General features: G+C 36.4%; 1 protein-coding gene across 5 annotated transcripts in view; it reads right to left on the bottom strand.

Moving 5' to 3' along the window:
- LPAR4 (lysophosphatidic acid receptor 4) overlaps nt 1-22,676 on the bottom strand; it is a 129,656-nt gene extending 106,980 nt beyond the window's left edge. For all 5 annotated transcript variants that reach the window (XM_055267172.1, XM_055267173.2, XM_055267177.2 and 2 more), the window contains exon 1: nt 22,621-22,676. The gene's annotated coding sequence lies outside the window, so the exon portion shown is untranslated. The remainder of the gene's footprint in view (nt 1-22,620) is intronic.
- Nucleotides 22,677-26,456: the final 3,780 nt, after the last annotated feature.

Here is a 26,456-nt window from a genome sequence, read left to right as displayed (position 1 = left end):
AAATGATAGCTCTATGTCACTGGAGAGTAAAGGGGTGTGTGTGTGTGTGTGTGTGTGTGTGTGTGTGTGTAGGGTGGAGGTGAGGAGATGAAGCTTTAGGTTAAAGACATTATCTATCTATTAATAGCTAAGGAGTTTAAACTTTATCATGTGAGTGATTTAGACTAAGATATTTGTTTTTCTTTCCTTTTTTCTGTTGTAGATATGATTGTATTTTTCTCGCCTGCTATGAAATACTGCATACTTATTTCAACAAATTCATATGTATCAGGACTGTATAACATAAAAATTGAAGGTTGGCCCCTTTCTCTTTCCCCATCTCACAAACTCAGAGTAGGAAAGAAACATGATTAGTTTGTATTTTAATAATTTTATAAGAATATGGAAAATGATAAAAAAGTAAGTGATAAAATGTGCCTATTCTTTTTTCTTCTTAGATTTGATGAAGTTGAGTTCAAACCATCAAAAGCAAAATATTAAAAGTAAATTAAGCTCAACTTTCATCAAGTATTTATTTTGAGGGCTTACTGTAAGCAAGGCACTGAAGTACACATAAACATATGCAGGACAACATTTCTACCATCAATAATTTTACAATCTAGTAATGGACAAAGGATCATGAATAATAAGAAACTACCATTTCATTTGGGCCTCATCAGTTTCAAACATTTTAAAGAGTCTCTAAATGAAGTTGTTTTTTAAAAATAAATATTTTGTAATATTTGGCACAGATGAAAACAGTTCCCTCTTTAGCTAACTTTTCTAAGTTGACACTTTAAGAAGAAAATGATGTCTATGTATTTTTGTACTCTCCCTTTCTGGTTTGCTTTTTAAAACAAATATTTTGTAATTTATGATATTAAAGTGTGCCTGGAATATTTATGGTCAGTCTGTAGAAGGATTTACATGTGTTTCAGTTCATAAAGTACCTGTATAAGTCTGTTTTTAAAAGGTTTTGTAGGAATAGATAATTTTTAAAATTCTTAATGCAGTAAATTTTGATATCTAACATTCTACAAGATATCAAATATTGAATGACAAGAACAATATAGGGATCAAAGTACTAGGGATCAAGAGATTAAGATTAAACTCCTAGGTTTGCCACTTACTAGCTGTACAACCTACTTCATTTAATAAATGAGGATAATAATATTTGCTTTCTCTACCCAGCAAAGTTCACAAAAGCATCAAATGAGAAAACTCATGATAAAAAGCATTTTGAAAATTGACAATGCTGTATAAATAAGAGATATCATTATAATAACCAGTCTTTGTTAAAGTGACCACAAGCATCTTGAAAATACCAAAATGCCTGCTTAAATTTATTTCAACTCCACAGAAATCTATACCTAGTAAATACCTCCTATATGTCAGGTACTCTTTATTGTCAATCAAAGCAAGATTCAATTAAGATTTATATAATTATCTTATTGAGTAGCTTTTTAGTATTCCTACAGTCAAAGCCCTGGCACATATAACAGCACTCTCCCAGAATACTTTACGATCTAAAATGCCAATTTCTTATTGGGGCATGACAACTAGATGTTAACTTACTATAATTGGTCTGAGCTTGTTGTTTTTTTTTTTTAATCTATTTAGCACAACACAGAGAAAACATGTAAGCACAGACTAATCTGTGTGTTCCCATCAATAAAAATAACTTTAAAAATTAAAACTGACAGTTATCTTTTTCATTTATAGTTTCCTAAGTAAAAATAATTGAAAGTTAAAAGGTCAAACCATACTGGCCTCTAAATAAATCACAATGTCTGCAGGGAACAATTGCCATCATCATTTAACACGACTAACAGGATCTCACCCCGGTTATTATTTTGCCTCAAAGTGATTCAGATGTGTGAGAAAGTTTGGTGAAGGGTTTTAGTCTCGAGAATGTGGAACATATTCAAACTAGTTCTGTAGAGAAGTGGGGGAGGGTAACAAATGCCAACAGTAGTCAACTAAATGCATCTGACTTGGCTCAAATGTGCTATTATGTATTCCAATACAGATGAAAATGGAATACAGCACAGAAACAGAACGGCCACGTGTGCACAAGACATCTGGCATCCTTAATTTCACATAAGTAAAAGAAAGCATGAAATTTTATAACCACAAAGAACAGAATGTGTGAAATGCTATAGCTCAGTTCACTGCTTTTCTTAGTCTTTCACATTGCATTTTTCCTGTCAGTTACACCACAGATACCACATAATAGGCTGCAAGTGAATCAACTGCACTACCAGCGAAGTTCTGATTATTAGAAGAAAAGCTGGTTGAACACCAGTAAATTAAAGGAATTCCCAAACAGCTAAATACCAAATATTATCCTTAAAGTTTCTAATTAAAAATTGCAATAAGAAGCATTTCTCCTCACTGATTTTCCATAACGGGGGAAAAGAGTGGGTCAGAAAGCCTTACACTCATTTAATAACTGTGAAAAGCCTTTTTTGAACAATAAAGATACTATTTTACAGAGGAAAAATGGACAGACAGGCAAGAGCTAAGTAATTTTAATCAGACTACATGATGAAGTCCAGTGAAGAGCAGAGGAACAATCAGGATTCCTAGATTTTAGTTTTAGTTTTTAACTTGTCCTGTGACCTTGGATTAGTTAATTGATCTCTTTTCTGAAGCTCAGTTTCTTTACAGGAAAAATTATGATAGTAATGTCCATACTGTTTACCTTTATAAAATATTGCAGAGAATAATTTATTCAGTGAACATTTGTTAAATTCCAATTATACGTCAGACACTGGGATAAGCTCAAATGAGATAACAAATATCAAAACGGCAATCCCAGATATAAGTGAGAATATTATTATTGCTCTAAAGGCTACCTAACACTCCAAAGGAATATGGCTTTTGCAGAGAGAATAAATAAACCGAGACTTCAACATGACATTTCCTGTTGTATTTTGTATTCTAAGAAATTTTGATTATTACCTCATAGCTGTCTAACCTATAAAAATTAACAGAATTATGTAAGATTTTTTCCTCCCTACCAGATGTTCAAGCTCTCAGGTTGGTTATCATTTAAAAGAATGCAGACATGTACACTGCATAGCAACTATCATTGTTACTACTAGGTCTATTCAGTCATTTTTTATTTTTGCCTACTCATAAATAAGAGAAAAGGGACCTAACAGGTAGTGTGCACCTATTGTTGGCCACACTCTGCTGGGTACTTTACCTATAAAATCTCATTTAATCCTAACAAACATTTAGCATGGTATATATTATTCTTCCCATTTTATAGATCCAGAAGCTCAGTCTTAGGGAGGTGAAAGTCACTCAAGAGGGATTGGTGAAATTCTAAGACAAACTCAAGTTTGTCTCTCTCAAATCCTATGCTTTTCCTAGCTCTTAGAAAGAATACTGGAGCTGGAATGGCCTATGTTTACAGATAGAAACACTGCAATCCAAAGAAGTCAGATTCTCCACACAGGCCACACAGCAAGTTAGTGGCAGAACCAAACCTAGAATGCATGTCTTTTGTTTTCCGGTCTAATGTATTTTCCCATTAAATTTCACTAAATTAATATTGTGTCAACTTAAACATATTAACCAAATATAAATAAGAAGTTAAGTAGTATTATCCTTAAAGTTTCTAATTAAAAATTGTTTTGCACAGAAACAAAATTTAAAAGGAAAACACAATTTGTATATATAAACCAAATTTAAAAGGAAAACAATATTTTATATATGAATGAAGCTTTTCATTTTTATTTATATTTCAGTTCAGCTAGTAGTTTCCTGCTTTTCTTTGTGTATATATATATTTTTTTTTTCAATAAGGTTTTGGGGAACAGGTGGTGTTTGCTTACATGAATAAGTTCTTTAGTTGTGATTTCTGAGATTTTGGTGCACCCATCACCCAAACAATGTACACTGTGCCCAGTGGGTAGTCTTTTATCCTCCACCACCCTCTCACCCTTTCCCCTGAGTCCCCAAAGTCTATTGTTTCATTCTTATGCTTTTGTGTCCTCATAGCTTAGATCGCACTTGTAACTGAGAACATACGATGTTTGGTTTTCCATTCCTGAGTTACTTCCCTTACAATAACGGTCTCTAACTCCATCAGGTTGCTGTGAATGTCATTGTTTCATTCTTTTTTATGGCTGAGTAGTATTTCATGGCATATATATATATATATATATATATATATATATATATATATATATATAATATACACACACACATATCACATTTTCTTTAACCACTTGTTGATTGATGGGCATTTAAACTGGTTCTATATTTTTGCAATTGCGAATTGTGCTGCTACAAACATGCATGTGCAAGTGTATTTTTCATATGATAACTTATTCTTCTCTGGTTAGATACCCAGTAGTGGGATTGCTGGTTCAAATTGTAGGTCTACATTTTGTTCTTTAAAGAATCTCCATATAGTTTTCCATACTGGTTGCACTAGTTTACATTCCCACTAGCAATGAAAAAGTGTTCCCTTTTCACCACATCCATGCCAACATCTATTAATTTTTTTATTTTTAAAATATGCCCATTCATCTGGGAGTATAGTGATATTGCACTGTGGTTTTCATTTGCATTTCCCTGATCATTAGTGATGTTGAGCATTTTTTCGTGTTTGTTGGTCATTTGTATATCTTCTTTTGAGAATTTTCTGTTCATGTCCTTAATCCACTTTTTGATGGAATTGTTTGTTTTTTTTTTCTTGCTGATTTGTTTGAGTTCCTTGTTTATTCTGGATATTAGTCCTTTGTCGGATGCATAGTTTGTGAAGATTTTTCTTTTTCTGTGGGTTGTCTGTTTACTCCGCTGATTATTTCTTTTGCCAGGCAGAAGTTTTTAGTTTAAATCCGATATACTTATCTTTGTTTTTGTTGCATTTGCATTTGGGTTCTTGGTCATGAAGTCCTGCCTAAGCCAGTGTCTAGGAGGGTTTTGCCAATGTTATCTTCTAGAATTTTTATGGTTTCAGGTCTTAGATTTAAGTCTTTGATTCATCTTGAGTTGATTTTTGTATAAGGTGAGAGATGAGGATCCAGTTTCATTCTCCTACATGTGGCTTGTCAATTATCCCAGCACCGTTTGTTGAATAGGGTGTCCTTTCCCCACTTTATGTTTTTGTTTGCTTTGTCATAGATCACTTGGCTGTAATTATTCGGCTTTATCTCTGGGGTATTTATTCCGTTCCATAGGTCTATATGCCCAATTTATACCAGTACCATGCTCTTTTGGTAACTATGGTCTTATAATATAGTTTGATGTCTCCAGCTTAATTTTTTTGCTTAGTCTTGTTTGACTATGCAGACCCTTTTTTGGTATCATATCAATTTGGGGATTGTTTTTTCTAGTTCTATGAATAATGATGGGGGTATTTTGATGGGAATTGCATTGAATGTGTAGATTGCTTTTAGCAGTGTGGTTATTTTCACAATATTGATTCTAACCATCCATGAGCATGGCCTGTGTTTCCATTTGTTTGTGTCATATATGATTTATTGCAGGAGTATTTTGTAGTTTTCTTTCTAGAGGTCTTTCACCTCTTTGGTTTCACATATTCCTAAGGTTTTGTTGTTGTTGTTGTTGTTGTTGTTTGCAGCTAGCATAAAAGGGGTTGAGTTCCTGATTCGATTCTCAGCTTGGTCATTGTTGGTGTATAGCAGGGCTACTGATTTCTGTATATTAATTTTGTGTCCTGAAATTTTGTTGAATTCATTTACCAGTTCTAGGAGCTTTTTGGAGGAGTCTTTAGGGTTTTCTAGGTATACAATCATGTCATCAGCAAACAGCAATAATGTGACTTCCTCTTTACCAATTTGGATGCCCTTATTTCTTTCTCTTGTCTGATTGCTCTGCCTAGAACTGCCAGTATTATGTTGAATAGAAGTGGTGGAAGTGGGCATCCTTGTCTTTTTCCATTTCTCAGGAAGAATGCTTTCAATTTTTCTCCACTCAGTATAATGTTGACTGTGGGTCTGTCATAGATGGCTTTTTATTACCTTAAGGTATGTCCCTTCTATGCTAATTTTGCGGAGGGTTTTAATCATAAAAAAATGCAGGATTTTGCCAAATACTTTTTCTGCATCTATTGAGATGATCATGTGATTTTTGTTTTTAATTCTGTTAATGTTATATATCACATTTACTGACTTATAAATGTTAAACCATCGCTGCATCACTGTTATGAAACTCACTTAATAATGGAGGGATTATCGTTTTGCTATGCTGTTAAATTCAGTTAGCTAGTATTTTGCTGAGGATTTTTGCATATATATTCATCAGGGATATTGTTCTGTAGGTTTCTTTTTTGGTTATGTAGTTTCCTGGTTTGGGTATTAGAGTGATACTGGTTTCATAGAATGACTTAGGAAGGATTTCCTCTTCCTCTATCTTTTGGAATAGTGTCAATAGGATTGGCACAAATTCTTCTTTGAATATCTGAGAGAATTCAGCTGTGAATCTATCTGGTCCTCGACTTTTTTTCCCTGTTGGTAACTTTTTAATTACCGTTTCAATCTCACTGCTTGTCATTGGTCTGTTCAGAGTTTCTACTTCTTCCTGGTTTAATCTAGGAGGGTTGGATATTTCCAGGAATTTATTCTTCTACTCTAGGTTTTCTGGTTTATGCACATAAAGGTGGTCATAGTAGCCTTGAATGATCTTTTGTATTTCTGTGGTATTGGTTGTAATATCATCTGTTTCATTTCTAATTGAGTTCATTCGGATCCTTTCTTTTTTTCTTGGTTAATCTCTCTAATGGTGTCTCAATTTTATCTTTTCAAAGAACTAACTTTTATTTCATTTATCTTTTGTATTTTTTTGTTCAATTTCATTTAGTTCTGCTCTGATCTTTGTTATTTCTTTTCTTTGGCTGGGTTTGGGTTTGTTTGTTCTTGTTTCTCTAGTTCCTTGAGGTGTGACCTAAGACTGTCTATTTGTGCTCTTTCTGACTTTTTGATGTAGACATTTAATGCTATGAACTTTCTTCTTAGCACTGCCCCTGCTGTATCCCAGAGGTTTTAATAGCTTTTTCACTATTATGGTTCAGTTCAAATAATTTTTTAATTTCCATCTTTATTTCATTGTTGACCCAACAATCATTGAGGAGCAGGTTATTTAAGTTCCATGTGTTTGCACGGTTTTGAGAGTTACTTATGAAGTTGATTTCCAATTTTATTCCATTTTGATCTGAGAGAGTACTTGACATAATTTTGATTTTCTTATATTTATTGAGACTTGTTTTATAACCTATCATATGGTCAATCTTGAAGAATGGTCGATGTGTTGATGAATAGAATGTATATTCTGCAGTTGTTGGGTAGAATGTTCTGTAAATATCTTTTGAGTCCATTTGTTCTAAGGTATAATTTAAGTCTATTGCTTGTTTGTTGACTTTCTGTCTTGATGACCTGTCCAGTGCTGTCAGGGGAGTATTGAAGCCCCCACTATTATTGTGTTGCTGTCTATCTCATTTCTTAGGTCTAGTAGTAATTGTTTGATAAATTTGTGAGTTCTAGTGTTAGGTGCATACACACACACACACACACACACGATTGTGATTTTTTCTCTTGGACTAGTCTTTTTCTCATTATATAATATCCCTGTTTTTTTTTATTACTGCTGTTGCTTTAAAGTTTCTTTGGTCTGATGTAAGAATAGCTATTCCTGCTCACTTTTGGTGTCCATTTTCACGGAATATCTTTTTCCACTTCCTTAACATAGGTTTGTATGAGTCCTTATGTGTCAGTTGAGGAAGACAGCAGATACTTATTTTCTGAATTCTTATCCATTATGCTATTCTGTATCTTTTAAGTGGGGCATTTAGTTCATTTACATTCAGTGTTAGTATTGAAATGTGAGGTACTATTCTATTCATTGTGCTAGCTGTTATCTGAGTACCTTTTTTTTCATTGTGTTGTGTTATAGGTCCTGTGAGATTTATGCTTTAAAAAGATTCTGTTTTGGTGTATTTTGAGGACTTTTTTTCAAGATTTAGAGCTCCTTTTAGGAGTTCTTGTAGAACTGGCTTGGAAGTGGCAAATCCTCTCAGGACTTATTTCTCTGAAAAAGACTATCTTTCCTTCATTTATGAAGTTTAGTTTCACTGGATGCAGAATTCTTGGCTGATTATTGTTTTCTTTAAGGAGGAAAAGGTAGGACCCAAATCCCTTCTTGCTTGTAGGGTTTGTGCTGAGCAATCTACTGATAAACTAATAGGTGTCCTTTTATAGGTTATTTGATGCTTTTGCCTCACAGCTCTTAGGACACTTTTCTTTGTCTTCGCTTTAGATAACCTGATGACTATGTGCCTAAGAGATGATCTTTTATGGAATAAACTTTCCAGGTGTTCTTTGAGCTTCTTATATTTGAATGCCTAGATATCTAGCAAGGCTGGGTAAATTTTCCTTGATTACTCCCTCAAATATGTTTTCCAAACTTTTAGATTTCTCTTCTTCCATGGGAACACCAATTATTCTCAGGTTTGATCATTTAACACAATCCCAAACTTCTTGGAGGCTTTGTTTACTTGTTTTTTATTCTTTTTTCTTTGTCTCTGTTGGATTGGGTTAATTCAAAAGCCTTGTTTTTGAGCTCTGAAGTTCTTTCTTCTACTTGTTCAATTCTATTTTTCAGACCTTCCAGTGCATTTTGCATTTCTCTAAGTGTGTCCTTCATTTCAAGAAGTTGTAATTGTTTTTTATTTATTTATCTATTTTACTGGAGATTTTTCCATTCATATCCTGTATCCTTTTTTTATTTCTTTAAAGTGAACTTCATCTTCCTCTGGTGCCTCCTTGATTAGCTTAATTGACCCTCTGAACTCTTTTTCTGGCAATTCAGGGATTTCGTCTTAGTTTGGATCAATTGCTGGTGAGCTAGTGTGATTTTTTTGAGGGTGTTAAAGAATCTTATTTTGTCATCACATTACTACAATTACCAGAAATCTTTTTCTGTTTCCTTCTCATTTGGGTAGACTATGTCAAAGGAAAGATCTAGTGCTTGATGGCTGATGTTCAGGTTATTTTGTCCCACAGGGTGCTCCCTTGATGTGGTTCTCTCCTCTTTTCCCTTGATGTGGTTCTCTCCTCTCTACAGTGTGGCTTCCTAAGAGCCACAATGTAGTGATTATTATTTCTCTTCTTGATCTAGGCATGCAGTGGGGCTACCAGGTTCTGGGCTGGTACTGGGAAGTGTCTGTAAAGGGTCCTGAGACGTGATCTGTCTTCAGGTCTTTCAGCCATGGATACCAACACCTGCTCCAGTGGAGGTAGCAAGGGAGTGAAGTGACTCTATGAGGGTCCTTGGTTGTATTTTTATTAAGTGCACTGGTTTTATATTGGTTGGCCTCTAGCCAGGATGTGGCACTTTCAAGAGTGCATGAGCTATGGTAGTATAGGTACCAGGTGGTGGGCAGGCCATAGAGCTTCCAAAAGATTATGTCCTTTGTCTTCAGCTACCAGGCAGGTAGAGTAAGACCATCAGGTAGGGGAAGGTTAGGCATGTCTGAGCTCAGATTCTCCCTGGGTGGGGCTTGCTGTGGCTGCTGTGGGGGATGGGAGTGTGGTTCCCAGGCTAATGGGGTTGTGTTCCCAGGGGGATTATGGCTGCCCCTGCTGTGTCACACAGGTCACCAGGAAAGTGGGGGAAAGCTAGCAGCCACAGGCCTCATCCAGCTCCCATGCAGCCCACAGCCTGAAAGGCCACTCTCACTCCCACCATGCCCACCCCCACCAGTACACTGAGTTTATTTCCAGGCTGCCAGTGAGCAGGGCTGAGAACTTGCTCCAGACTACAAGCCTTCCAGCTGAGAAAGCAAGCAGATTCACAGTTCCTCAGCTGCCCCACAGAGCCTGCAGCAGCAATCCACCTCCTTCAAAGGGTCTGTGGATTCTCTCAGCTTTCCTGGTATTTCCTGCAGTAGTTCTTGGAGCAAAGTTCAAAATGTGAGTCTCCACATGCTACTGGATTTGTCTGAGTGGGAGCTACAAGTTAGTCCTGCCTCCTGTCCGCCATTTTTTTCCTCTTCTGCCTTTCTTAAAAGGTTTTATAAACTGATTTATTAGTTTTTTAAGTCAAATAAAAAGTATTGTCAGAAAATGCAATTTAAAGACATGCCACACAACATGCTCTGCCAATTAGACATAAAAGACAACTATACTACATCTGACAAAAATAGAAAAACATTCTTCAAGCAAACATAGAACATTCTCCAGAATAAACCATATGCTACGTCATAAAATATGAAACAATAAATTTAAAAATATTGAAATCATAATTCATGTGTTTTCTGGACATAATAAAATGAAATTAGAAATCAATAAGAGAAGAATATTAGGAAATTTCATAAACATGTGGAAATTAAGCAACATTCTCCTAAATAACCAATGCATCAAGAAGAAATCAAAAGGGAATTTAGGAAACTCTTTCAGGTGAAGAAAATGTAATACATATCATAACAAAACTTATGGAATGCAACAAAAATAGTCATTAGAGAGAAATTTATGGCTGGGATAACGTATTATTTTTAAAAGGTCTCAAACCAATAAACTAACTTTCTGCCTTAAAAAACAAATCAAAGAAATGCAAACTAAACTCTAGCAGGCAGAAGGAATGACATAACAATTAGAGCAGAAATTAATTAACATAGAACAGAAAATCAATAGAGAAAATTAATAAATCCAAAATTTGGTTATTTGAAAAGATCAAATTAGCAATCTTTTAAATAGACTGAACAATAAAAAATAGCACTCAAATAATTAAAATCTGGAATGAGAGGGGGCATTACTATTGACTTTATAGCAATAAAAAGTATTGTAGAAGAATGAATAATTGCATGCCAATGATTAGATAACCTAGATGAAAAGCACAAATTCCTAGAAAGACATAAACTACTGGAACAGATTCAAGAAGATATTAAAAATTTGAATAGATTTCTACTATGACAAGTAGAGAGGTTGAATTGTGAATTTTAAAACTTACCACAAAGGAAAGCCAAGTATCATATGGCTTCACTGCTGAATTCTACCCAAACATTTAAAGAAGAATTAAGACCAGTCTACAAAAAGTCTTCTAAAAAGTTAGAGAAAAGGCAGCACTGTTCAACTCATTTTATGACAGTCTTAAACTCATATCCAAACCACATGAACATATAAAAAGAAAACTATAGACTAATATCCCTTATCAATATAGATGCAAAAATTTTCAATAAAATACCAGTAACCCTAATCTGGCGACATATAAAAAGGATTATGCTACACAATTTAGTGAGACTTATCCCAGGAAGGCAGGACCATTTCAACATCTGGAAATCAATAAACATGATACATTATACTAATAGAATAAAGAACAAACACTGCATAATTCTCTAAGTAGATAAAGAATTAGTATTTGACAAAATCCAACAACTCTTAATGATAAAACAGCCAACATGCTAAAAAGTACAAGGTAACTTCATCAAGATTATAAAAGACATCTATAAAAATTCCACAGTAATCATCACACTTACTGGTGAAAAACTAAATGATTTCCCTCTAAGAACAGGCAGCAGACAACAATATTTTCTCTCATCACTTCTATTCAACATCGTAGTGGAGGTTCGAGAAAGAGAAATGAGACAAGAAAGTAAAATAAAAGCATCCATATTAGAAAGGAAGAAGTAAAACTGGCTCTAGATGACATTATCTTTTGTATACAGAAAATCCTATGGAATGCAATAAATGTATTAGAATTAATAAATGAGCTCAACAAGGTTGGAGGATACACAGTCAATATAAAAAATCAGCTATAATTTTACACACTGGCAATAAATATTTCTAAAATTAAGAAAATGATCTTATATATATAATAGCAGGAAAAAATCTAGGAATAAATTTAATGAAATAAAAGCAAGATCTGTACGCTGCAAACTACAAACCATGGTTGAAAGATATTTTAAATGCTGAAATAAATAAAAAGATATACAACATACATAGATCACAGCACTTAATATTGTTAAGATGAAAATATTCTCCAAATTGATCAATAAGTTCAACACAGTCTTATATAATAAAAGGATCCCAAATGTCTTCTTTGCAGAAATTAACAAACTTATTCTAAAATGTATATGGAAATGCAAGGGAGCCAGAACAGCCAAAATCATTTCGAAAAAGAAGAACAAATTTGAAGAACTTACAATTCATGATTTCAAATGTCAAGACGATATAGTCCTGGCATAGGATAAACATATAGATCAGTGAAACTGCATTGAGAACCCAGAAGTAAACCCTTATATTCATGGTAAATTGATTTAAACAAGAGTACCAACACAGTTGATTGGGGAAAGAAAAGTCTTCAACAAATGGTACTGGGACAATTGACTACCCACATGAAAAAGAATGAAGTTGGACCCCTACCCCAAACCATGCATAAAACTAACTCAAAATATATTGAAGACCTAAATATATGAGCTAAACTGTAAAACTGTTAGAAGAAAATATGAGTAAACTTTTATGATGATGAGTTAGGTGATGGTTTCTTTGAGATGACACCAAAAACATAAGGAACAAAGTCAAACAAAGGAGAAATTTGTCTGCATCAACATTGAACATATTGTGTTTCAAAGGAAATCATTAAGAAAGTGAAAAAACAACCACAGGGTGAAAATGTAAAATGGTGCAGCCACTTTGGAAAACAGTTTGGCAGGACTTCACAAAGTTAAACATACAGTTACCATATGACCTAAAATTGAAAACATGTTTACATAATGACTTGTACTGAAACGTTTGTGGTAGCAGTATTTATAATAGCCAAAAAGTGGAAACAACCCAAATGTCCCTAACTAATGAATGGAGAAACAAAATATATAATCTGTAAAATGGAAAATTATTCAGAAGCACCAAGATGACTGACTAGAAGCAACTAATGTGTGTTGCTCTCAGGGAGAGGAGGAAAGTAGCTAATAAATTCTAACTCTTCAAGTGGATTGTCCAGAAGGCCATATTGGGGTTCACCAAGTCAGCAATGTGACCGACAAAGAGCAGAGAAGAATGAGACAAGACAGCAACCCACCAATTTTGGTGCAGATACAGGGAAAACTCCCTACCATTGGGAAAGGGTGAGTGAGGGAGAGCCCCTTGGGACCCACACTTGTGCCATGGACCTTTGCAAGCCTGGGCACAGGAGATCTCCCCTAACACCCCTGTGCCTCCAGAGTGACACAGAGAGATGTCTGAAGTCTAATCAGAGTCACCACTCACGCCTATATGGCACCCCACAGGCTTTGGATCCCTGAGCATCCCAGTACCAACTGCTGTAGTTCCACCAACAAGGAAGGTTGTGCTCTCTTATGTGCCCCTTGGATAAGAACCACATTCACAGTGCTGAGGAGCAGATAGATTGTAGGCCCCACCACCACCGCACCTTATCAGACCAGGCTCATTAACCCGGGACACCAATGACGTTACCCCACCTCCCCACCCCCACACCTGGAGCCCTTCGGCTGGTCACAGCTCTCCATTGCTCTGGGATGGAACGAAGAGCCGCAGAACAGCCCTGGGCCTCCAGCACACCGCAGTTGCCATATGCAAAATCAGCCAGACTCTTCTCCCTTGACCTCATTCCCCTCCAGGCTAGGGAGGGAACAAAGAGCCTGATTGCTTTGCTGGCACCTCCAGCATGTCACCACTCCTCTACAGAGAGGAGGTCATACTGACTTTCCAGAGAACCCCTGCTCTCACTGCTCTTTGCCAGACAGTGCACCTTTACCACACCCTACTTGGCCTCGCAGCACAGCCATCCCACCACCAGTGATTGTCTTCATTGGTAGCGTCTCTGTGTTTCTCTGGGGTGGAGTTCCTGAAAACAAGTGAAAGCCCCTAAGCCATCACCACTGCTGAGGTCTCTGCCCTTGCTGCTCTCAAGCTGGGAAAGAAACAAAAAGCCTGAGCTCACCCTAAGGCTGTGTTGCACAGCTCAGGGGTGCTGAGCCCTGATCTGTGGCTGGCACTGGAGGAGAGGAGCCCATACTATGAGAGAACTGAGAAAGGAGAGTCACATGGGGTTGTGGGTTGCCACAGGAGTTGGACATGCCTCCCTCTACGGGGAGCGTCCAGAAAGTGGCCTATCTCCCTTCTTTGGCCTTTGCACAAGGGATCTCCATGCTGCATAATATCTAACAAAAGAAACCTGGGCACAGTGCCAGTGAGAGGAGGGGCATCCTTAAGTCTCAGGAGTGGACCTGGTGAAGGAGTCACCTTTCTCCAACTGCACCACAGAGCACAACGGTAAACATAAGGAAATATGAAAGGATCATGCCTCTAAATAAGATCCTATCTGCCAGCCATCACTCCTTAGCACAATCTATTGAATTGCACCACAAACTACAACACCAAAAATACTTAGTTAATATATGCTTCTGTAAAATCAAGGGCAAGAATTCAGCAACAAAGCAGCAAATAAAGATACTACACAGAGCCTTGGCCCTCTGAAAACATACAGAAATAAAGTCAACGGACTTTACTCAACTTACACCACACTTAAAAGAACACTGATCCCCCTAGATGAGAAAACAAATCAGTTCAAGAACTCTGACAATTCAAAAAGCCACAGTGTCCTCCTACCTTCAAACAAGTACACTAGCTCCCCAGGAATGTTTCATAACTTTTTGAAAATGACTAAAATGACAGTCAGAATTCAAAATCTGGATGGCAGGGAACTTCATCGAGATTCAGGAGAAAGTTGAAATCCAATCTAAGGAATCCAGGGATCCCAGTAAAACAATCCAAGAGAAGAAACACAAAGTAGCCATTTTAAGAAAAAAACAAACTGATTTTCTATAACTAAAAAACTCAGAGAATACTATAAACACCTCTACACTAATAAACTAGAAAATCTAGAAGAAATTGACAAATTCCTGGATGCATACACTTTCTCAAGTCTAAACCAGAAATAAGTTGATTCCCTGAATAGAACAATAACAAGTTCTGAAATTCAGGCAGTAATTAGTAGCCTAACAACAACAACAAAAAAAGCCCAGGACCAGATGGATTCACAGTCGAATTCTACCAGAGGTACAAAGAGGAGGTGGTATCATTCCTTCTGAAACTATTCCAAACAATAGAAAAAGAGGGACTCCTCCCTAACTCATTTTATGAGGCCAATTTCATCCTGATACTAAAACCTGACAGAAAAACAACAAAATTTCAGGTCAAAATCTCTGATGAACATCGATGCAAAAATCCTCAATAAAATACTAGCAAACCGAATCCAGCAGCACATCAAAAGTTTATCCACGAAGAACAAGCCAGTTTCATTTCCGTGATGCAAGGCTGGTTCAACATAGTAAATCAATAAATATAATCCATCACATAAACAGAACCAATGACAAAAACCACATAATCATCACAATAGATGCAGAAAACACCTTTGACAAAATTCAACATCCCTTCATGCTAGAAACTCTCAATAAACTAGGTATTGATGAAATGTATCACAAAATAATAAGGGCTATTTATGACAAACCCACAGACAATATCATAGTGAACAGGCAAAAGCTGGAAGCATTCCCTTTGGAAACTGGCACAAGACAAGGATGCCCTCTCTCACCACTCCTATTCAACATAGTATTGGAAGTTCTGGCAAGGGCAATCAGGCAAGAGAAAGAAATAAAGAGTATTCAAATAGGAAGACAGGAAGTCAAATTGCCTCTGTTTGCAGATTACGTAATTGTATATTTAGAAAACCCAATTGTCACAGCCCAACATCTCCTTAAGCTGATAAGCAAATCAGCAAAGTCTCAGGATACAAAATCAACGTGCAAAAATCACAAGCATTTTTACACACCAATAATAGAAAAACAGAGAGCCAAATCATGAGTGAATTCCCATTCACAATTGCTACTAAGAGAATAAAGTACCGAGGAATCCAACTTACAAGGGATGTGGAGGACCTCTTCCAGGAGAACAATAAACCACTGCTCAAGGAAATAAATGGAAAAACATTCCATACTCATGGATACAAAGAATGAATGTCGTAAAAATGGCAATACTGCCCAAAGTAATTCATAGATTCAATGCTATCCCCATCAAGCTACCATCGACTTTATTCAAAGAATTAGAAAAAAACTACTTTAAATTTTATATGGAACCAAAAAAGCACCCACATAGCCAAGACAATCCTGAGTGAAAAAAAAACAAAGCTGGAGACATCACACTACCTTGACTTCAAACTATACTACAAAGCTACAGAAACAAAACAAGATGGTACTGGTACCAAAACAGATATATAGACCAGTGCAACAGAACAGAGCCCTCAGAAATAACACCACACATCTACAACCATCTGATCTTCGACAAAATTGACAAACACAAGAAATAGGGAAAGGATTCCCTATTTAATAAATGGTGTTTGGAAAACTGGCTAGCCATATGCAGAAAACTAAGACTAGACTCCTTCCTTACACTTTATGTAAAAATTAACTCAAGATGGATTAAAGACTTAAGTATAAGGCCTAAAACCATAAAAATCCTAGAAGAAAACCTAGGCAATACCATTCAGGACATAGACATGGGCAAAGACTTCATGACTAAAACACCAAAAGCAATGGCAACAAAAGGCAAAATAGACAAATAGGATCTAATTAAACTAAAGAGCTTCTGCACAGCCAAAGAAACTATCATTAGAGTGAAACAGCGACCTACAGAATGGGAGAAAATTTTTGCAATCTATCCATCTGACAAAGGGCTAATATCTAGAATCTACAAGGAACTTGAACAAATTTACAAGAAAAAAACAATCACATCAAAAAGTAGGTGAAGGATATGAACAGACACTTCTGAAAAGAAGACATGTATGCAGCCAACAAACATATGAAAAAAAAGCTCATCATCACTGGTCATTAGAGAAATGCAAATCAAAACCACAATGAAATGCCATCTCACGCCAGTTAGAATGGAAATCATAAAAAAGTCAGGAAACAATAGATGCTGGAGAGGATGTGGAGAAATAGGAAAGCTTTTACAGTGTTGGCGGGAGTCTAAGTTGGTTAAACCATTGTGGAAGACAGTGTGGCAATTCTTCTTTACAAGAATTTTTAATACAATCAGCACTACTAACAGCAGCATAGACCAAGCTGAGGAAAGAATCTCAGAGCTTGAAAACAGATTCTTCAAATCGATTAGTCAAAAATAAAGAAAAAATAATTTTAAAAAGTGAATAAAACATCCAAGAAATACAGGATTATGTAGATCCAAGTCTTTGAATTGTTGGCATTCTCGGGAGATAAAGAGAGAGAATAAACAACTTGGAAAATATATTTTGAGGATATGGTAAAACCAGCTAACAACACAATGACAGGATCAAAATCGCACATATCAATACTAACCTTGAATGTAAACAAGCTAAATGCCTCACTTAAAAAACACAGAGTGACAGGCTGAATAAAAAAACAAGACCAAATTATCTGTTGTCTCTCTGAGACGCATTTCATATGTTAGGGCACGAATAGGACCAAAGAAAAGAGATGGAGTAAGATCTACCAAACAAACAGAAAACAAAACAAAACAACAAAGCAGGAGTTGCTATTCTTATATCACATAAAACAGATTTTAAGCTAATAAGAAGGATGAATAAGGACATTACATAATGACAAAGGATACAATCCAACTAGAAAACATAACTATACTAAATATATATGCATCCGACATTGGAACACCCAGATTCATAAAGCAAGCTCTTCTTATTCTACAAACAAAAATAGACAACCACACCACAATAGTGGGAAACATCAACAGCACATTAGACATATCATTAAGGCAGAAAACTAACAAATAAACTCTGAAATTAAACTCAACAATTTACCAATTGTACCTAATAAGCACCTGTGGAATTCTCCACAAAATAATCAGAATATATGCATTCTTCTCATCTGCACACAAAACATATTCTAAGATAAATCACAAACTTAATCATAAAGCAAGTCTCAATAAATTTAAACAATTGAAATTATAGCAAGCATACTCTCAGGTCACAGTGCAATAAAAATAAAAATGAATATAAAGAAGATATCTCAAAACTACAAAATTTTATGGAAATCAAACAACTTGCTCCTGAATGACTCCTAGGTGAACACTGAAATTAAGGCAGAAATTTTAAAATACATTGAAATTAATGAAAATAGGGACACAACATACCAAAATCTCTGAGACGCAGCTAAAGCAGTATTAAGATAAAAGTTTATAGCACTAACCACCTTCAACAAGAAGTTGAAAAGATCTCAAATTAATAATCTAACATTGCACCTAAAGGAAGTAGAATAAAAAGAACAACTCAAAATCTAGCAGAAGAAAAGAAATCACAAAAATTAGAGAAGAACTGAATGAAACTGAGATGCAAAAATTTATTTAAAAGGCCAATGAAATCAAAAGTTGCTTCTTTAAATAATTAATAGACTGCTAGCTAGATTAACAAAGAAAAAAAAACAGAAGATCCAAAAACGTGCAATCAGAAATGACAAAGATGACGTTACAGCTGAACCCAGAGAAACAGAAAAGATCCTCAGAGCATACTGTAAACAACTCTATGCACACAAATTAGAAAATCTAGAGGAAATGAACAAATTCGTGGAATCACACAATCTCCCGAGACTGAACTAGAAAGAGATTGAAACACTAACTTTACCAATATCAAATTCGGAAATTGATTTAGTTATTAAAAAAAACCCACCAATTAAAAAAAGAAAGCCCTAGATGAATTTACAGCTGAATTCTACCAGATGTACAAAGAAAAACTAGTACCAATCCTACTGAAACTATTTCAATAAATTGAGGAGGCTCCTCCCTAACTCATTCTATGAAGCCAGTGTCAGCCTAATACTAAAATCAGGCAAAGGCGCAACCAAAAAAAAGAACTTTAAGACAATGTCCCTGAAGAACACAGATGCAAAAGTCCTCAACAAAATATTAGCAAACCTAATCCAGCAGCATATCAAAAGCAAGTCCACTATGATTGTGTAGACTTTATTCCTGGAAAAATATTCACAAACTGTGGATCTGTAAAAGTTCTACTATCCAGACTCTATAAGAAACTTAACACATCAACAAGCAAAAAACAACTCCATCAAAAATGTGCTAAGAACATGAACAGACACTTCTTTAAAAAAAAACACACTAGTGGCCAAAAACATGAAAATATCCCCATTATCACTTATCACCAGATAAATGCAAATTAAAACCATGATGAGGCTGGGCACAGTGGCTCACACCTGTAATGCCAGCACTTTGGGAGGCCGAGGCAGGTGGATCATGAGGTCAGGAGCTCAAGACCAACCTGGCCAAGATGGTGAAACCCCATCTCTACTAAAAATACAAAAATTAGCCATGCGTGGTGGTGGGCACCTGTAATCCCAGCTACTCAGGAGGCTGAGGCAGGAGAATCGCTTGAACCTGAGAGACAGAGGTTGCACTGAGCCAAGATAATGCCACTGGACTCCAGCCTGGATGACAAAGCGAGACTCCATTAAAAAAAAAAAAGAAAAAAAAACCACGATGAGACACCAATCAGAATGGCTTTTTATTAAAATATTATACTCTTTAGAAAGGCTTTTATTAAAAAGTCAAAAAACAACAGATGCTGGTAAGGCTGTGGAGAAAAGGGAATGTTTATACACAGTTGCCAGAATGTAAATTAGTTCAGCCATTCTGAAAAGCAGTTTGTAGATTTCTCCAAGAAATTGAGCTTCACATTAAAAACAAAACAAAACAAAAACAAAAAACCAAAAAATGCAAAAAACAAAAAAAGTCTCTGGATTTCTGCTGCAGCTTTATAATTTTATAATATAGCTAGTATAAAAACAGAATGTATAATTGGATTCTTTGTAATATAGAAATGACATTTATGTCTCAAAAAAATTAAAAGAGAGTTACTACTTGACCCACAATCTCATTACTGGGTACATGCACCCCTCCCCCCTGCAAAATAGATCATTATACCAAAAAGACACATACCTTTATACGTTCATCACTGCTATTAACAATAGCAAAAACATGGAATAAACCTAGGTGCTCATCAATGGTGGATCGAATAAGGGAAATGTACATGCTACACCATGGAATACTACACAACCATTAAAAAGAATGAGATCAGGTCCTCTGCAGCAACATGGATGCAGCTGGAGGCCATTATCCTAAACAAATTAATGAAGGAACAGAAAACCAAATATTGCATGCTCTCACTTTTAAATGGGTGCTATACATTGGGTATTCATAGACATAACGATGGCAACAGTAGATACTGGAGACCACTACAGTGTTGGGGGAGGAAGAGGAGAGTGGGTTGCATACTATGCTCACTATACGAGTGTAATATACCAATGTAACAAATTTGCACATGCACATCCCTGTCTAAAATAAAGTTAAATTAAAAAGAGAAATGCATTATTCTTGTTCCCACACATAAAAGTAAATTATTCAGTCTTATAAAGAAATAAAGTACTGATACATGCTACAATATGAATAAACTCTGAAAACATTATAAGTGAAAGAAGCCAGTCACAAGAGACCAAAAACTGTATTGTTTCATTGATGATAAATGTCCAAAACAATAAAATAAATGAAGATATTAAAATAAACTAGTGATTGGGAAGCAGGGTAAGCAGAGATGTAGTGGAAATGAATGACTGCTAATGACTGTATGTGTATTATTCTATTCTCACACTGCTACTAAAGTCATACCTGAGACTGGGTAATTTATAAAGAACTTTAATTGACTCAGAGTTCAGCATGGCTGAGGAGGCCTCAGGAAATTTACAATCATGGCAGAAAGAGAAGCAAACATGTCCTTCTTCACACGGTGCCAGCAAGGAGAAAAGTGAGAGCTAAGCAAAAGGGAAAGCCCCTTATAAAACCATAAGATCTCATGAGAACTTACAATCACGAGAATAGCACACAGAAAACCACCCCAAAATTCAATTACCTCCCACCGGGTTCCTCCCACCACACGTGGGGATTATGGGATTACAATTCAATTTGAGATTTGTGTGGAAATACATAGCCAAACCATATCATTCCACCCCTGCCCCTCCCAAAGCTCATGCGTTCACATTTCAAAACACCATGCCTTTCCAACAGTCCCCCAAAATCTCAACTCATTCCAGCATTAACCTAAATGTCTAAGTAAGTCCAAATTCTCATCTGAGACAAGACAAAACCCTTCCACCTATAAGACTGCAAAATCAAAAGCAAGTTTGTTACGTCCTACATACAGTAGGGGTACAAGCATTGGGCAAAAATGCCACTGCAAATGGGAGAAATTGACCAAAACAAAGGGGCTAAAAGTCCCATGCAAGTCCAAAATCCAATAGGGCAGTCATTAAAACTTAAAGTTTTTAAATGATGTTCTTTGACTCCAGGTCTCACATCCAGGACACACTGATGCAAAAGGGGGGCTCCCATGATCTTGGACAGCTCCACCCTTGTGGCTTTGCTGGGTACAGCCCCCCCTCCTGGCTGCTTTCATGGCTGGCATTGAGTGTCTGAGGCTTTTCCAGGTACATGCTGCAAGCTGTTGGTGTATCTACCATTCTGTGGTCTGCAGGATGGTGGCCCTCTTCTCACGACTCCACTAGGCAGTGCCCCAGGAAAGACTCTGTATGGGGGCTCCAACCCCACATTTCTTTTTCCCACTGCCCTAACAGAGGTTCTTCATGAGGGCTCCACCCTGGCAGCAAACTTCTGGCTGGACATCCAGGTCTTTCCATACAGCCTCTGAAAATTGGGTGGAGGTTACCAGAGCTCAATTTTTGACTTCTGTACAGCTGCAGGCCCGAAACCAAGTGGAAGCTGCCAAGGCTTGGGGCTTGAACCCTCTGAAGTAACAGCATGAGCTGGAAGAGCTGGGACACAGGGCATCAAGTCCAAAGGCTGAACACAGCAGGAGGTCCCTGGATCCAGGCCATGAAACCATTTATCCCCCTAGGCCTCCAGGCCTATGACAGGAGGGTCTGCAGCAAAAGCCTCTGACACTCCCTGGAGACATTTTCATCATTGTCTTGGTGATTAACCTTCGGCTCTTCATTACTTATGCAAAGTTCTTCAGCTGGCTTAAATTCTCCCCAGAAAAAGGAGTTTCCTTTTATATTTCATCAACAGGCTGCAAATTTTCCAAATTTTTATGCTCTGCTTCCCCTTGAATGCTTTGCCACTTAGAAATTTATTCTGCTAGATACCCTAAATCTTCCCTGTTAAGTTTAAAGTTTCACAGATCTCTAGAGCAGGGGCAAAATGCCACCAGTCTCTGCAAAACAAGAGTGATCTTTACTCCAGTTTCCAACAAGTTTCTCTTCTCCATCTGAGACTATTTCAGGCTGGACTGAAATATGATATGGACAGTGTCCATATCACTATCAGAATTTTGGTCAAAGCCATTCAATAAGTCTCCAGGAAGTTCCAAACTTTCCCACAGTTTCCTGTCTTCTTCTGAGTCCTCTACACTGTTCCAAACTCTGCCTTTTATACAGTTCCTAAGTTACTTTCACATTTTTTAATATTCAAATAGCAGCACACCACTCCCTCAGTACAAATTTACTTTATTAGTCTGTTTTCACACTGCTAATAAAGACATGCCAAGACTTGGTAATTTATAAAGAAAGAGGTTTAATTGACTCACAGTTCAGCATTGCTGGAGAGGCATCAGGAAACTTATAATAATGGTGAAATGGGAAACAAACATGTCCTTCTTCAAGTGACAGCAGAAAGGAGAAGAATGAGAGCCAAATAAATGGGGAAGCCCCTTATAAAACCATAAAATCTCACAAGAATTTCCTGACTATCATGAGAATACCACAGGGGAAACCACCACAATGATTCAGTTACCTCCCACCAGGTCCCTCCCACCACAGGAGGAGATTATGGGATTATAATTCAAGAGAGATTTGGGTGAGGACACAAAGCAAAACCATATCAGTATGAAATTTATTTTATAGGTGTTGACAATTTTCTAAAATAATATAAAAGTTATGATTACACAGAATTCTTTCAATATTCTATAAACCATTGAACTCTATACTTTAAATTTAGAGTGCATTTTATGGTATGTGAAATGTATCTGAATAATTACAGAGGAAAAAGCTTGAGAAAAATCATAACATTGATAATGCATTTGATGGCATTCATCCAAGTTCAACCATTTACCAGATGTGTATTTTTAAAAAGCTACTTAATTTTCTTGAGTCTCAGGTTCACTTTCTATGAAACACAAATAAGAAGTCCCTAGAGATCAATACAACAAGAAGAGCTAACTATCCTAAATACATATGCACCCAATACAAGAGCACCCAGATTCATAAAGCAAGTTCTTAGAGGCCTACAAAGAGACTTATACTCCCACACAATAATAATGGGAGACTTTAACACCCCACTAGTCAATAATAGATCAATGAGACAGAAAATAAACAAGGATATTCAGGACTTGAACTCAGCTCTGGACCAAGCAGAACTAATAGACATCTACAGAACTCTCATCCCAAATCAACAAAATATGCATTCTCAGCACCACATCACACTTACTCTAAAACTGACCACATAATCAGAGGTAAAACACTCCTCAGCAAAATCAAAAGAACAGAAATCATAACAAACAGTCTCTCAGACCACAGTGCAATAAAATTAGAATTTAGTTTAAGAAACTCATTCAAAACAGTGAAACTACATGGATATTGAACAACCTGCTCCTGAGTGACTACTGGGTAAATAATGAAAATAAGGCAAAAATAAATCACTTCTTTTAAACCAATGAGAACAAACACACACTGTATCAGAATCTCTGGGACACAGCTAAAACAGTGTTTACCGGGAAATTTATAGCACTAAGTGCCCACAGGAGAAAGCAGGAAAGATCTAAAATTGAAACCCTAACATCACAATTAAAAGAACTAGAGAAGCCAGAACAAACAAATTCAAAAGCTAGCAGAAGACAAGATATAACTAAGATCAAAGCAGAACTGAAGGAGATGGAGACAAGAAAAACCCTTCAAAAAATCAATGAACACAGGATCTGGTTTTTTGAAAAGATTAACAAAATAGACCATTAGCCAGACTAATAAAGAAGAAAAGAGAGAGAAATCAAGTAGAAAAAATTAAAAGTGTTAAAGGAGATCTCACCACTGATCCCACACAACTACAAACTACAATCAAAGAATACTATAACACCTCCACACAAATAAACTAGAAAATCTAGAAGAAATGGATAAATTCCTGGACATATACACCCACCCAAGACTAAAAGAGGAAGAAGTCAAATTCCTGAAGAGAACAATAACAAGTTATGAAGTTGAGGCAGTAATTAATAGCCTAACAACCAAGAAAAGCCCAGGACCAGATGGATTCAGAGCCGAATTCTACCAGAGGTACAAAGAGGAGGTAGTATCATTCCTTCTGAAACTACTTCAACCAATAGAAAAAGAGAGACTCCTCCTTAACTCATTTTACGAGACCAGCATCTTCCTGATATCAAAACCTGGCAGAGACACAACAACAACAAAACAAATTTCAGGCCAATATCCCTGTTGAACATTGACGCAAAAATCCTCAATAAGATACTAGCAAACTGAACCCAGCAGCACATCAAAAAGCTTATCCACCATGATCAAGTCAGCTTCATCCCTGGGATGCAAGGCTGGTTCAACATATGCAAATGAATAAACGTAATCCATCACATAAACAGAACCAATGACAAAAATCACGTGATTATCTCAATAGATGCAGAAAACACCTTCAATAAAATTCAACATCGCTTCATGCTAAAAACTCTCAATAATGTAGGTATTGATGGAACATATCTCAAAACAATAAGAGCTATTTATGACAAACCCACAGACAATATCATAGTGAATGAGCAAAAGCGGGAAGCATTCCCTTTAAAAAGTGGCACAAGACAAGGATACCCTTTCTCACCACTTCTATTCAACATAGTATTGGAAGTTCTGGCCAGGGCAATCAGGCAAGAGAAAGAAATAAAGGGTATTCAAATAGGAAGACAGGAAGTCAAATTGTCTCTGTTTGCAGATTACACGATTGTGCATTTAGAAAACCCCATCATCTCAGTCCAAAATCTTGTTAAGCTGCTAGCAACTTCAGCAAAGTCTCAGAAAACAAAATCAATGTGCAAAAATCAAAAGCATTCCTATACACCAATAATAGAAAAACAGCCAAATCATGAGTGAACTCCCATTCACAATTGCTACAAAGAGAATAAAATACCTAGGACCATGCTCATGGATAGGAAGAATCAGTATTGTGAAAATGGCCATAGTGTCCAAAGTAATGTATACATTCAATGCTCTCCCCAGCAAGCTACCATTGACTTTCTTCACAGAGTCAGAAAAAAAAATACTTTAAACTTCATATGGGACCAAAAAAGCACCCACATAGCCAAGACAATCCTAAGCAAAAAGAACAAAGCCGGAGGCATCACGCTACCTGATTTCAAACTATACTACAAGAGTACAGTAAACAAAACAGCATGGTACTGGTACCAAAACAGATATATAAACCAATGGAACGGAACAGAGGCCTCAGAAGTAATGCCAGACATCTACAACCATCTAATCTTTGACAAGCCTAACAAAAACAAGCAATGGGGAAAGAATTCCCTATTTAATAAATGGTGTTTGGAGAACTGGCTAGTCATATGCGGAAAACTGAAACTGGACCCCTTCCTTACACCTTATACAGAAATTAACTCAGGTGGATTAAAAACTTAAATGTAAGACCTAAAATCATGAAAACCCTAGAAGAAAACCTAGGAAATACCATTCAGGACATAGGTATGGGCAAAGACTTCATGACTAAAACACCAAAAGCAATGGCAACAAAAGCCAAAATAGACAAATGGGATCTAATTAAACTAAAGATCTTCTGCACAGCAAAAGAAACTACCATCAGAGTGAACTGACAACCTACAGAATGGGGGGGAAATTTTGCAATGTATTCATCTGACCAAGGGCTAATATCCAGAATCTACAAGGGACTTAAAAAAATTTATAAGAAAAAAACAAACAACCCCATCAAAAAGTGGAGAAGGATATAAACTAAAGAGCTTCTGCATGGCAAAAGAAACTATCATCAGAGTGAACAGGCAACCTACAGAATGGGAGAAAATTTTTGCAGTCTATCCAACTGACAAAGGGCTAATACCCAGAATATACAAAGAACTTAAACTAATTTACAAGAAAAAAACAAACAACCCCATCAAAAAGTGGGCGAATAATATGAACAGACACTTCTCAAAAGAAGACATTTATGCAGCCAGCAAATATATGAAAAAAAAGCTCATCATCACTGGTAATTAGAGAAATGCAAATCAAAACCACAATGAGATACCATCTCCCACCCGTTAGAATGGCGATCATTAAGAAGTCAGGAAACAACAGATGCTGGTGAGGATGTGAAGAAATAGGAATGCTTTTACACTGTTGGTGGGAGTGTAAATTAGTTCAACCATTG

This window comes from Symphalangus syndactylus, chromosome X (genome assembly GCF_028878055.3).
Source record: "Symphalangus syndactylus isolate Jambi chromosome X, NHGRI_mSymSyn1-v2.1_pri, whole genome shotgun sequence".
Classification (NCBI taxonomy): Eukaryota; Metazoa; Chordata; class Mammalia; order Primates; family Hylobatidae; genus Symphalangus; species Symphalangus syndactylus.
Note: the sequence above shows the minus strand (reverse complement) of the source record. Positions and strands in the feature narration are given on the sequence as shown.